Raw genomic sequence first — 16,666 nt, 5'->3', positions numbered from 1 at the left:
TAACTCGGAATCTACTGCGCCTACATCATAACTCGGAATCTACTGCGCCTACATCATAACTCGGAATCTAACTCGGAATCTACTGCGCCTACATCATTACTCGGAATCTAACTCGGAATCTACTGCGCCTACATCATAACTCGGAATCTACTGCGCCTACATCATAACTCGGAATCTAACTCGGAATCTACTGCGCCTACATCATAACTCGGAATCTAACTCGGAATCTACTGCGCCTACATCATAACTCGGAATCTAACTCGGAATCTACTGCGCCTCCATCATAACACGAAATCTACTGCGACTACATCATAACTCGGAATCTACTGCGCCTACATCATAACTCGGAATCTACTGCGCCTACATCATAAGTCGGAATCTACTGCGCCTACATCATAATTCGGAATCTACTGCGCCTACATCATAACTCGGAATCTACTGCGCCTACATCATAACTCGGAATCTGCTGCGCCTACATCATAACTCGGAATCTAACTCGGAATCTACTGCGCCTACATCATAACTCGGAATCTAACTCGGAATCTACTGCGCCTACATCATAACTCGGAGTCTAACTCGGAATCTACTGCGCCTACATCATAACTCGGAGTCTAACTCGGAATCTACTGCGCCTACATCATAACTCGGAATCTACTGCGCCTACATCATAACTCGGAATATAACTCGGATTCTACTGCGCCTACATCATAACTCGGAATCTACTGCGCCTACATCATAACTCGGAATCTAACTCGGATACTACTGCGCCTACATCATAACTCGGAATCTACTGCGCCTACATCATAACTCGGAATCTACTGCGCCTACATCATAACTCGGAATATAACTCGGATTCTACTGCGCCTACATCATAACTTGGAATCTACTGCGCCTACATCATAACTCGGAATCTATCTCGGAATCTACTGCGCCTACATCATAACTCGGAATCTACTGCGCCTACATCATAACTCGGAATCTAACTCGGAATCTACTGCGCCTACATCATAACTCGGAATCTACTGCGCCTACATCATAACTCGGAATCTACTGCGCTTACATCATAACTCGGAATCTACTGCGCCTACATCATAACTCGGAATCTAACTCGGAATCTACTGCGCCTACATCATAACTCGGAATCTAACTCGGAATCTACTGCGCCTACATCATAACTCGGAATCTAACTCGGAATCTACTGCGCCTACATCATAACTCGGAATCTAACTCGGAATCTACTGCGCCTACATCATAACTCGGAATCTACTGCGCCTACATCATAACTCGGAATCTACTGCGCCTACATCATAACTCGGAATCTAACTCGGAATCTACTGCGCCTACATCATAACTCGGAATCTACTGCGCCTACATCATAACTCGGAATCTAACTCGGAATCTACTGCGCCTACATCATAACTCGGAATCTAACTCGGAATCTACTGCGCCTACATTATAACTCGGAATCTACTGCGCCTACATCATAACTCGGAATCTACTGCGCCTACATCATAACTCGGAATCTACTGCGCCTACATCATAACTCGGAATCTACTGCGCCTACATCATAATTTGGAATCTACTGCGCCTACATCATAACTCGGAATCTACTGCGCCTACATCATAACTCGGAATCTGCTGCGCCTACATCATAACTCGGAATCTAACTTGGAATCTACTGCGCCTACATCATAACTCGGAGTCTAACTCGGAATCTACTGCGCCTACATCATAACTCGGAATCTACTGCGACTACATCATAACTCGGAATCTACTGCGCCTACATCATAACTCGGAATCTACTGCGCCTACATCATAACTCGGAATCTACTGCGCCAACATCTTAATTTGGAATCTACTGCGCCTACATCATAACTCGGAATCTACTGCGCCTACATCATAACTCGGAATCTGCTGCGCCTACATCATAACTCGGAATCTAACTTGGAATCTACTGCGCCTACATCATAACTCAGAATCTAACTCGGAATCTACAGCGCCTACATCATAATTCGGAATCTACTGCGCCTACATCATAACTCGGAATCTAACTCGGAATCTACTGCGCCTACATCATAACTCGGAATCTAACTCGGAATCTACTGCGCCTACATCATAACTCAGAATCTATCTCGGAATCTACTGCGCCTACATCATAACTCGGAATCTACAGCGCCTACATCATAACTCGGAATCTAACTCGGATACTACTGCGCCTACATCATAACTCCGAATCTACTGCGCCTACATCATAACTCGGAATCTAACTCGGAATCTACTGCGCCTACATCATAACTCGGAATCCACTGCGCCTACATAATAAATCGGAATCTACTGCGCCTACATCATAACTCGGAATCTACTGCGCCTACATCATAACTCGGAATCTAACTCGGAATCTACTGCGCCTACATCATAACTCGGAATCTAACTCGGAATCTACTGCGCCTACATCATAACTCGGAATCTACTGCGCCTACATCATAACTCGGAATCTAACTCGGAATCTACTGCGCCTACATCATAACTCGGAATCTACTGCGCCTACATCATAACTCGGAATCTACTGTCCCTACATCATAACTCGGAATCTAACTCGGAATCTACTGCGCCTACATCATAACTCGGAATCTACTGCGCCTACATCATAACTCGGAATCTACTGCTCCTACATCATAACTCCGAATCTAACTCGGAATCTACTGCGCCTACATCGTAACTCGGAATCTACTGCGCCTACATCATAATTCAGAATCTAACTCGAAATCTACTGCGCCTACATCATAACTCGGAATCTACTGCGCTTACATCATAACTCGGAATCTACTGCGCCTACATCATAACTCGGAATCTAACTCGGAATCTACTGCGCCTACATCATAACTCGGAATCTAATTCGGAATCTACTGCGCCTACATCATAACTCGGAATCTAACTCGGAATCTACTGCGCCTACATCATAACTCGGAATCTACTGCGCCTACATCATAACTCGGAATCTAACTCGGAATCTACTGCGCCTACATCATAACTCGGAATCTACTGCGCCTACATAATTACTCGGAATCTAACTCGGAATCTACTGCGCCTACATCATAACTCGGAATCTACTGCGCCTACATCATAACTCGGAATCTAACTCGGAATCTACTGCGCCTACATCATTACTCGGAATCTACTGCGCCTACATCATAACTCGGAATCTAACTCGGAATCTACTGCGCCTACATCATAACTCGGAATCTAACTCGGAATCTACTGCGCCTACATCATAACTCGGAATCTAACTCGGAATCTACTGCGCCTCCATCATAACACGAAATCTACTGCGACTACATCATAACTCGGAATCTACTGCGCCTACATCATAACTCGGAATCTACTGCGCCTACATCATAAGTCGGAATCTACTGCGCCTACATCATAATTCGGAATCTACTGCGCCTACATCATAACTCGGAATCTACTGCGCCTACATCATAACTCGGAATCTGCTGCGCCTACATCATAACTCGGAATCTAACTCGGAATCTACTGCGCCTACATCATAACTCGGAATCTAACTCGGAATCTACTGCGCCTACATCATAACTCGGAGTCTAACTCGGAATCTACTGCGCCTACATCATAACTCGGAGTCTAACTCGGAATCTACTGCGCCTACATCATAACTCGGAATCTACTGCGCCTACATCATAACTCGGAATATAACTCGGATTCTACTGCGCCTACATCATAACTTGGAATCTACTGCGCCTACATCATAACTCGGAATCTAACTCGGATACTACTGCGCCTACATCATAACTCGGAATCTACTGCGCCTACATCATAACTCGGAATCTAACTCGGAATCTACTGCGCCTACATCATAACTCGGAATCCACTGCGCCTACATAATAAATCGGAATCTACTGCGCCTACATCATAACTCGGAATCTACTGCGCCTACATCATAACTCGGAATCTAACTCGGAATCTACTGCGCCTACATCATAACTCGGAATCTAACTCGGAATCTACTGCGCCTACATCATAACTCGGAATCTACTGCGCCTACATCATAACTCGGAATCTAACTCGGAATCTACTGCGCCTACATCATAACTCGGAATCTACTGCGCCTACATCATAACTCGGAATCTACTGTCCCTACATCATAACTCGGAATCTAACTCGGAATCTACTGCGCCTACATCATAACTCGGAATCTACTGCGCCTACATCATAACTCGGAATCTACTGCTCCTACATCATAACTCGGAATCTAACTCGGAATCTACTGCGCCTACATCATAACTCGGAATCTACTGCGCCTACATCATAACTCAGAATCTAACTCGAAATCTACTGCGCCTACATCATAACTCGGAATCTACTGCGCTTACATCATAACTCGGAATCTACTGCGCCTACATCATAACTCGGAATCTAACTCGGAATCTACTGCGCCTACATCATAACTCGGAATCTAATTCGGAATCTACTGCGCCTACAACATAACTCGGAATCTAACTCGGAATCTACTGCGCCTACATCATAACTCGGAATCTACTGCGCCTACATCATAACTCGGAATCTAACTCGGAATCGACTGCGCCTACATCATAACTCGGAATCTACTGCGCCTACATAATTACTCGGAATCTAACTCGGAATCTACTGCGCCTACATCATAACTCGGAATCTACTGCGCCTACATCATAACTCGGAATCTAACTCGGAATCTACTGCGCCTACATCATTACTCGGAATCTAACTCGGAATCTACTGCGCCTACATCATAACTCGGAATCTACTGCGCCTACATCATAACTCGGAATCTAACTCGGAATCTACTGCGCCTACATCATAACTCGGAATCTAACTCGGAATCTACTGCGCCTACATCATAACTCGGAATCTAACTCGGAATCTACTGCGCCTCCATCATAACACGAAATCTACTGCGACTACATCATAACTCGGAATCTACTGCGCCTACATAATAACTCGGAATCTACTGCGCCTACATCATAAGTCGGAATCTACTGCGCCTACATCATAATTCGGAATCTACTGCGCCTACATCATAACTCGGAATCTACTGCGCCTACATCATAACTCGGAATCTGCTGCGCCTACATCATAACTCGGAATCTAACTCGGAATCTACTGCGCCTACATCATAACTCGGAATCTAACTCGGAATCTACTGCGCCTACATCATAACTCGGAGTCTAACTCGGAATCTACTGCGCCTACATCATAACTCGGAGTCTAACTCGGAATCTACTGCGCCTACATCATAACTCGGAATCTACTGCGCCTACATCATAACTCGGAATATAACTCGGATTCTAGGGCGCCTACATCATAACTTGGAATCTACTGCGCCTACATCATAACTCGGAATCTAACTCGGAATCTATTGCGCCTACATCATAACTCGGAATCTATCTCGGAATCTACTGCGCCTACATCATAACTCGGAATCTACTGCGCCTACATCATAACTCGGAATCTAACTCGGAATGTACTGCGCCTACATCATAACTCGGAATCTACTGCGCCTACTTCATAACTCGGAATCTACTGCGCCTACATCATAACTCGGAATCTACTGCGCTTACATCATAACTCGGAATCTACTGCGCCTACATCATAACTCGGAATCTAACTCGGAATCTACTGCGCCTACATCATAACTCGGAATCTAATTCGGAATCTACTGCGCCTACGTCATAACTCGGAATCTAACTCGGAATCTACTGCGCCTACATCATAACTCGGAATCTAACTCGGAATCTACTGCGCCTACATCATAACTCGGAATCTACTGCGCCTACATCATAACTCGGAATCTACTGCGCCTACATCATAACTCGGAATCTAACTCGGAATCTACTGCGCCTACATCATAACTCGGAATCTACTGCGCCTACATCATAACTCGGAATCTAACTCGGAATCTACTGCGCCTACATCATAACTCGGAATCTACTGCGCCTACATCATAATTCGGAATCTACTGCTCCTACATCATAACTCGGAATCTAACTCGGAATCTACTGCGCCTACATCATAACTCGGAATCTACTGCGCCTACATCATAACTCAGAATCTAACTCGAAATCTACTGCGCCTACATCATAACTCGGAATCTACTGCGCTTACATCATAACTCGGAATCTACTGCGCCTACATCATAACTCGGAATCTAACTCGGAATCTACTGCGCCTACATCATAACTCGGAATCTAATTCGGAATCTACTGCGCCTACATCATAACTCGGAATCTAACTCGGAATCTACTGCGCCTACATCATAACTCGGAATCTACTGCGCCTACATCATAACTCGGAATCTAACTCGGAATCTACTGCGCCTACATCATAACTCGGAATCTACTGCGCCTACATAATTACTCGGAATCTAACTCGGAATCTACTGCGCCTACATCATAACTCGGAATCTACTGCGCCTACATCATAACTCGGAATCTAACTCGGAATCTACTGCGCCTACATCATTACTCGGAATCTAACTCGGAATCTACTGCGCCTACATCATAACTCGGAATCTACTGCGCCTACATCATAACTCGGAATCTAACTCGGAATCTACTGCGCCTACATCATAACTCGGAATCTAACTCGGAATCTACTGCGCCTACATCATAACTCGGAATCTAACTCGGAATCTACTGCGCCTCCATCATAACACGAAATCTACTGCGACTACATCATAACTCGGAATCTACTGCGCCTACATCATAACTCGGAATCTACTGCGCCTACATCATAAGTCGGAATCTACTGCGCCTACATCATAATTCGGAATCTACTGCGCCTACATCATAACTCGGAATCTACTGCGCCTACATCATAACTCGGAATCTGCTGCGCCTACATCATAACTCGGAATCTAACTCGGAATCTACTGCGCCTACATCATAACTCGGAATCTAACTCGGAATCTACTGCGCCTACATCATAACTCGGAGTCTAACTCGGAATCTACTGCGCCTACATCATAACTCGGAGTCTAACTCGGAATCTACTGCGCCTACATCATAACTCGGAATCTACTGCGCCTACATCATAACTCGGAATATAACTCGGATTCTACTGCGCCTTCATCATAACTTGGAATCTACTGCGCCTACATCATAACTCGGAATCTAACTCGGAATCTATTGCGCCTACATCATAACTCGGAATCTATCTCGGAATCTACTGCGCCTACATCATAACTCGGAATCTACTGCGCCTACATCATAACTCGGAATCTAACTCGGAATGTACTGCGCCTACATCATAACTCGGAATCTACTGCGCCTACATCATAACTCGGAATCTACTGCGCCTACATCATAACTCGGAATCTACTGCGCTTACATCATAACTCGGAATCTACTGCGCCTACATCATAACTCGGAATCTAACTCGGAATCTACTGCGCCTACATCATAACTCGGAATCTAATTCGGAATCTACTGCGCCTACGTCATAACTCGGAATCTAACTCGGAATCTACTGCGCCTACATCATAACTCGGAATCTAACTCGGAATCTACTGCGCCTACATCATAACTCGGAATCTACTGCGCCTACATCATAACTCGGAATCTACTGCGCCTACATCATAACTCGGAATCTAACTCGGAATCTACTGCGCCTACATCATAACTCGGAATCTACTGTGCCTACATCATAACTCGGAATCTAACTCGGAATCTACTGCGCCTACATCATAACTCGGAATCTAACTCGGAATCTACTGCGCCTACATCATAACTCGGAATCTATTGCGCCTACATTATAACTCGGAATCTACTGTGCCTACATCATAACTCGGAATCTAACTCGGAATCTACTGCGCCTACATCATAACTCAAAATCTAACTCGGAATCTACTGCGCCTACATCATAACTCGGAATCTACTGCGCCTACATCATAACTCGGAATCTAACTCGGAATCTACTGCGCCTACATCATAACTCGGAATCTACTGCGCCTACATCATTACTCGGAATCTAACTCGGAATCTACTGCGCCTACATCATAACTCGGAATCTACTGCGCCTACATCATAACTCGGAATCTAACTCGGAATCTACTGCGCCTACATCATAACTCGGAATCTAACTCGGAATCGACTGCGCCTACATCATAACTCGGAATCTAACTCGGAATCTACTGCGCCTCCATCATAACACGAAATCTACTGCACCTACATCATAACTCGGAATCTACTGCGCCTACATCATAACTCGGAATCTACTGCGCCTACATCATAACTCGGAATCTACTGCGCCTACATCATAACTCGGAATCTAACTCGGAATCTACTGCGCCTACATCATAACTCGGAATCTAACTCGGAATCTACTGCGCCTACATCATAACTCGGAATCTAACTCGGAATCTACTGCGCCTACATCATAACTCGGAGTCTAACTCGGAATCTACTGCGCCTACATCATAACTCGGAGTCTAACTCGGAATCTACTGCGCCTACATCATAACTCGGAATCTACTGCGCCTACATCATAACTCGGAATATAACTCGGATTCTACTGCGCCTACATCATAACTTGGAATCTACTGCGCCTACATCATAACTCGGAATCTAACTCGGAATCTATTGCGCCTACATCATAACTCGGAATCTATCTCGGAATCTACTGCGCCTACATCATAACTCGGAATCTACTGCGCCTACATCATAACTCGGAATCTAACTCGGAATGTACTGCGCCTACATCATAACTCGGAATCTACTGCGCCTACATCATAACTCGGAATCTACTGCGCCTACATCATAACTCGGAATCTACTGCGCTTACATCATAACTCGGAATCTACTGCGCCTACATCATAACTCGGAATCTAACTCGGAATCTACTGCGCCTACATCATAACTCGGAATCTAATTCGGAATCTACTGCGCCTACGTCATAACTCGGAATCTAACTCGGAATCTACTGCGCCTACATCATAACTCGGAATCTAACTCGGAATCTACTGCGCCTACATCATAACTCGGAATCTACTGCGCCTACATCATAACTCGGAATCTACTGCGCCTACATCATAACTCGGAATCTAACTCGGAATCTACTGCGCCTACATCATAACTCGGAATCTACTGCGCCTACATCATAACTCGGAATCTAACTCGGAATCTACTGCGCCTACATCATAACTCGGAATCTAACTCGGAATCTACTGCGCCTACATCATAACTCGGAATCTATTGCGCCTACATTATAACTCGGAATCTACTGTGCCTACATCATAACTCGGAATCTAACTCGGAATCTACTGCGCCTACATCATAACTCGGAATCTAACTCGGAATCTACTGCGCCTACATCATAACTCGGAATCTACTGCGCCTACATCATAACTCGGAATCTAACTCGGAATCTACTGCGCCTACATCATAACTCGGAATCTACTGCGCCTACATCATTACTCGGAATCTAACTCGGAATCTACTGCGCCTACATCATAACTCGGAATCTACTGCGCCTACATCATAACTCGGAATCTAACTCGGAATCTACTGCGCCTACATCATAACTCGGAATCTAACTCGGAATCGACTGCGCCTACATCATAACTCGGAATCTAACTCGGAATCTACTGCGCCTCCATCATAACACGAAATCTACTGCACCTACATCATAACTCGGAATCTACTGCGCCTACATCATAACTCGGAATCTACTGCACCTACATCATAACTCGGAATCTACTGCGCCTACATCATAATTTGGAATCTACTGCGCCTACATCATAACTCGGAATCTACTGCGCCTACATCATAACTCGGAATCTGCTGCGCCTACATCATAACTCGGAATCTAACTCGGAATCTACTGCGCCTACATCATAACTCGGAGTCTAACTCGGAATCTACAGCGCCTACATCATAATTCGGAATCTACTGCGCCTACATCATAACTCGGAATCTAACTCGGAATCTACTGCGCCTACATCATAACTCGGAATCTAACTCGGAATCTACTGCGCCTACATCATAACTCAGAATCTATCTCGGAATCTACTGCGCCTACATCATAACTCGGAATCTACTGCGCCTACATCATAACTCGGAATCTAACTCGGATACTACTGCGCCTACATCATAACTCGGAATCTACTGCGCCTACATCATAACTCGGAATCTAACTCGGAATCTACTGCGCCTACATCATTACTCGGAATCTAACTCGGAATCTACTGCGCCTACATCATAACTCGGAATCTAACTCGGATACTACTGCGCCTACATCATAACTCGGAATCTACTGCGCCTACATCATAACTCGGAATCTAACTCGGAATCTACTGCGCCTACATCATAACTCGGAATCCACTGCGCCTACATAATAAATCGGAATCTACTGCGCCTACATCATAACTCGGAATCTACTGCGCCTACATCATAACTCGGAATCTAACTCGGAATCTACTGCGCCTACATCATAACTCGGAATCTAACTCGGAATCTACTGCACCTACATCATAACTCGGAATCTACTGCGCCTACATCATAACTCGGAATCTAACTCGGAATCTACTGCGCCTACATCATAACTCGGAATCTACTGCGCCTACATCATAACTCGGAATCTACTGTCCCTACATCATAACTCGGAATCTAACTCGGAATCTACTGCGCCTACATCATAACTCGGAATCTACTGCGCCTACATCATAACTCGGAATCTACTGCTCCTACATCATAACTCGGAATCTAACTCGGAATCTACTGCGCCTACATCATAACTCGGAATCTACTGCGCCTACATCATAACTCAGAATCTAACTCGAAATCTACTGCGCCTACATCATAACTCGGAATCTACTGCGCTTACATCATAACTCGGAATCTACTGCGCCTACATCATAACTCGGAATCTAACTCGGAATCTACTGCGCCTACATCATAACTCGGAATCTAATTCGGAATCTACTGCGCCTACATCATAACTCGGAATCTAACTCGGAATCTACTGCGCCTACATCATAACTCGGAATCTACTGCGCCTACATCATAACTCGGAATCTAACTCGGAATCTACTGCGCCTACATCATAACTCGGAATCTACTGCGCCTACATCATTACTCGGAATCTAACTCGGAATCTACTGCGCCTACATCATAACTCGGAATCTACTGCGCCTACATCATAACTCGGAATCTAACTCGGAATCTACTGCGCCTACATCATAACTCGGAATCTAACTCGGAATCTACTGCGCCTACATCATAACTCGGAATCTAACTCGGAATCTACTGCACCTACATCATAACACGAAATCTACTGCGACTACATCATAACTCGGAATCTACTGCGCCTACATCATAACTCGGAATCTACTGCGCCTACATCATAACTCGGAATCTACTGCGCCTATATCATAATTCGGAATCTACTGCGCCTACATCATAACTCGGAATCTGCTGCGCCTACATCATAACTCGGAATCTAACTCGGAATCTACTGCGCCTACATCATAACTCGGAATCTAACTCGGAATCTACTGCGCCTACATCATAACTCGGAGTCTAACTCGGAATCTACTGCGCCTACATCATAACTCGGAATCTACTGCGCCTACATCATAACTCGGAATATAATTCGGATTCTACTGCGCCTACATCATAACTCGGAATCTACTGCGCCTACATCATAACTCGGAATCTAACTCGGAATCTATTGCGCCTACATCATAACTCGGAATCTATCTCGGAATCTACTGCGCCTACATCATAACTCGGAATCTACTGCACCTACATCATAACTCGGAATCTAACTCGGAATCTACTGCGCCTACATCATAACTCGGAATCTACTGCGCCTACATCATAACTCGGAATCTAACTCGGAATCTACTGCGCTTACATCATAACTCGGAATCTACTGCGCCTACATCATAACTCGGAATCTACTGCGCCTACATCATAACTCGGAATCTACTGCGCTTACATCATAACTCGGAATCTACTGCGCCTACATCATAACTCGGAATCTAACTCGGAATCTACTGCGCCTACATCATAACTCTGAATCTAATTCGGAATCTACTGCGCCTACGTCATAACTCGGAATCTAACTCGGAATCTACTGCGCCTACATCATAACTCGGAATCTAACTCGAAATCTACTGCGCCTACATCATAACTCGGAATCTACTGCGCCTACATCATAACTCGGAATCTACTGCGCCTACATCATAACTCGGAATCTAACTCGGAATCTACTGCGCCTACATCATAACTCGGAATCTACTGCGCCTACATCATAACTCGGAATCTAACTCGGAATCTACTGCGCCTACATCATAACTCGGAATCTAACTCGGAATCTACTGCGCCTACATCATAACTCGGAATCTATTGCGCCTACATTATAACTCGGAATCTACTGTGCCTACATCATAACTCGGAATCTAACTCGGAATCTACTGCGCCTACATCATAACTCGGAATCTAACTCGGAATCTACTGCGCCTACATCATAACTCGGAATCTAACTCGGAATCTACTGCGCCTACATCGTAACTCGGAATCTAACTCGGAATCTACTGCGCCTCCATCATAACACGAAATCTACTGCGACTACATCATAACTCGGAATCTACTGCGCCTACATCATAACTCGGAATCTACTGCGCCTACATCATAATTTGGAATCTACTGCGCCTACATCATAACTCGGAATCTACTGCGCCTACATCATAACTCGGAATCTACTGCGCCTACATCATAACTCGGAATCTAACTCGGAATCTACTGCGCCTACATCATAACTCGGAATCTAATTCGGAATCTACTGCGCCTACATCATAACTCGGAATCTACTGCGCCTACATCATAACTCGGAATCTAACTCGGAATCTACTGCGCCTACATCATAACTCGGAATCTAACTCGGAATCTACTGCGCCTACATCATAACTCAGAATCTATCTCGGAATCTACTGCGCCTACATCATAATTCGGAATCTACTGCGCCTACATCATAACTCGGAATCTAACTCGGATACTACTGCGCCTACATCATAACTCGGAATCTACTGCGCCTACATCATAACTCGGAATCTAACTCGGAATCTACTGCGCCTACATCATTACTCGGAATCTAACTCGGAATCTACTGCGCCTACATCATAACTCGGAATCTAACTCGGATACTACTGCGCCTACATCATAACTCGGAATCTACTGCGCCTACATCATAACTCGGAATCTAACTCGGAATCTACTGCGCCTACATCATAACTCGGAATCTAACTCGGAATCTACTGCGCCTACATCATAACTCGGAATCTAACTCGGAATCTACTGCGCCTACATCATAACTCGGAATCTACTGCGCCTACATCATAACTCGGAATCTAACTCGGAATCTACTGCGCCTACATCATAACTCGGAATCTACTGCGCCTACATCATAACTCGGAATCTAACTAGGAATCTACTGCGCCTACATCATAACTCGGAATCTACTGCGCCTACATCATAACTCGGAATCTACTGCGCCTACATCATAACTCGGAATCTAACTCGGAATCTAGTGCGCCTACATCATAACTCGGAATCTACTGCGCCTACATCATAACTCGGAATCTAACTCGGAATCTACTGTGCCTACATCATAACTCGGAATCTACTGCGCCTACATCATAACTCGGAATCTAACTCGGAATCTACTGCGCCTACATCATAACTCGGAATCTACTGCGCCTACATCATAACTCGGAATCTAACTCGGAATCTACTGCGCCTACATCATAACTCGGAATCTAACTTGGAATCTACTGCGCCTACATCATAACTCGGAGTCTAACTCGGAATCTACAGCGCCTACATCATAACTCGGAATCTACTGCGCCTACATCATAACTCGGAATCTAACTCGGAATCTACTGCGCCTACATCATAACTCGGAATCTAACTCGGAATCTACTGCGCCTACATCATAACTCAGAATCTATCTCGGAATCTACTGCGCCTACATCATAATTCGGAATCTACTGCGCCTACATCATAACTCGGAATCTAACTCGGAATCTACTGCGCCTACATCATAACTCGGAATCTATTGCGCCTACATTATAACTCGGAATCTACTGTGCCTACATCATAACTCGGAATCTAACTCGGAATCTACTGCGCCTACATCATAACTCGGAATCTAACTCGGAATCTACTGCGCCTACATCATAACTCGGAATCTACTGCGCCTACATCATAACTCGGAATCTAACTCGGAATCTACTGCGCCTACATCATAACTCGGAATCTACTGCGCCTACATCATTACTCGGAATCTAACTCGGAATCTACTGCGCCTACATCATAACTCGGAATCTACTGCGCCTACATCATAACTCGGAATCTAACTCGGAATCTACTGCGCCTACATCATAACTCGGAATCTAACTCGGAATCGACTGCGCCTACATCATAACTCGGAATCTAACTCGGAATCTACTGCGCCTCCATCATAACACGAAATCTACTGCACCTACATCATAACTCGGAATCTACTGCGCCTACATCATAACTCGGAATCTACTGCACCTACATCATAACTCGGAATCTACTGCGCCTACATCATAATTTGGAATCTACTGCGCCTACATCATAACTCGGAATCTACTGCGCCTACATCATAACTCGGAATCTGCTGCGCCTACATCATAACTCGGAATCTAACTCGGAATCTACTGCGCCTACATCATAACTCGGAGTCTAACTCGGAATCTACAGCGCCTACATCATAATTCGGAATCTACTGCGCCTACATCATAACTCGGAATCTAACTCGGAATCTACTGCGCCTACATCATAACTCGGAATCTAACTCGGAATCTACTGCGCCTACATCATAACTCAGAATCTATCTCGGAATCTACTGCGCCTACATCATAACTCGGAATCTACTGCGCCTACATCATAACTCGGAATCTAACTCGGATACTACTGCGCCTACATCATAACTCGGAATCTACTGCGCCTACATCATAACTCGGAATCTAACTCGGAATCTACTGCGCCTACATCATTACTCGGAATCTAACTCGGAATCTACTGCGCCTACATCATAACTCGGAATCTAACTCGGATACTACTGCGCCTACATCATAACTCGGAATCTACTGCGCCTACATCATAACTCGGAATCTAACTCGGAATCTACTGCGCCTACATCATAACTCGGAATCCACTGCGCCTACATAATAAATCGGAATCTACTGCGCCTACATCATAACTCGGAATCTACTGCGCCTACATCATAACTCGGAATCTAACTCGGAATCTACTGCGCCTACATCATAACTCGGAATCTAACTCGGAATCTACTGCACCTACATCATAACTCGGAATCTACTGCGCCTACATCATAACTCGGAATCTAACTCGGAATCTACTGCGCCTACATCATAACTCGGAATCTACTGCGCCTACATCATAACTCGGAATCTACTGTCCCTACATCATAACTCGGAATCTAACTCGGAATCTACTGCGCCTACATCATAACTCGGAATCTACTGCGCCTACATCATAACTCGGAATCTACTGCTCCTACATCATAACTCGGAATCTAACTCGGAATCTACTGCGCCTACATCATAACTCGGAATCTACTGCGCCTACATCATAACTCAGAATCTAACTCGAAATCTACTGCGCCTACATCATAACTCGGAATCTACTGCGCTTACATCATAACTCGGAATCTACTGCGCCTACATCATAACTCGGAATCTAACTCGGAATCTACTGCGCCTACATCATAACTCGGAATCTAATTCGGAATCTACTGCGCCTACATCATAACTCGGAATCTAACTCGGAATCTACTGCGCCTACATCATAACTCGGAATCTACTGCGCCTACATCATAACTCGGAATCTAACTCGGAATCTACTGCGCCTACATCATAACTCGGAATCTACTGCGCCTACATCATTACTCGGAATCTAACTCGGAATCTACTGCGCCTACATCATAACTCGGAATCTACTGCGCCTACATCATAACTCGGAATCTAACTCGGAATCTACTGCGCCTACATCATAACTCGGAATCTAACTCGGAATCTACTGCGCCTACATCATAACTCGGAATCTAACTCGGAATCTACTGCACCTACATCATAACACGAAATCTACTGCGACTACATCATAACTCGGAATCTACTGCGCCTACATCATAACTCGGAATCTACTGCGCCTACATCATAACTCGGAATCTACTGCGCCTATATCATAATTCGGAATCTACTGCGCCTACATCATAACTCGGAATCTGCTGCGCCTACATCATAACTCGGAATCTAACTCGGAATCTACTGCGCCTACATCATAACTCGGAATCTAACTCGGAATCTACTGCGCCTACATCATAACTCGGAGTCTAACTCGGAATCTACTGCGCCTACATCATAACTCGGAGTCTAACTCGGAATCTACTGCGCCTACATCATAACTCGGAATCTACTGCGCCTACATCATAACTCGGAATATAATTCGGATTCTACTGCGCCTACATCATAACTCGGAATCTACTGCGCCTACATCATAACTCGGAATCTAACTCGGAATCTATTGCGCCTACATCATAACTCGGAATCTATCTCGGAATCTACTGC

The sequence above is a fragment of the Coturnix japonica genome, chromosome 6 (assembly GCF_054131305.1).
Source record: "Coturnix japonica strain WE chromosome 6, WE-NBRP24, whole genome shotgun sequence".
Taxonomy (NCBI): Eukaryota; Metazoa; Chordata; class Aves; order Galliformes; family Phasianidae; genus Coturnix; species Coturnix japonica.
Note: the sequence above shows the minus strand (reverse complement) of the source record.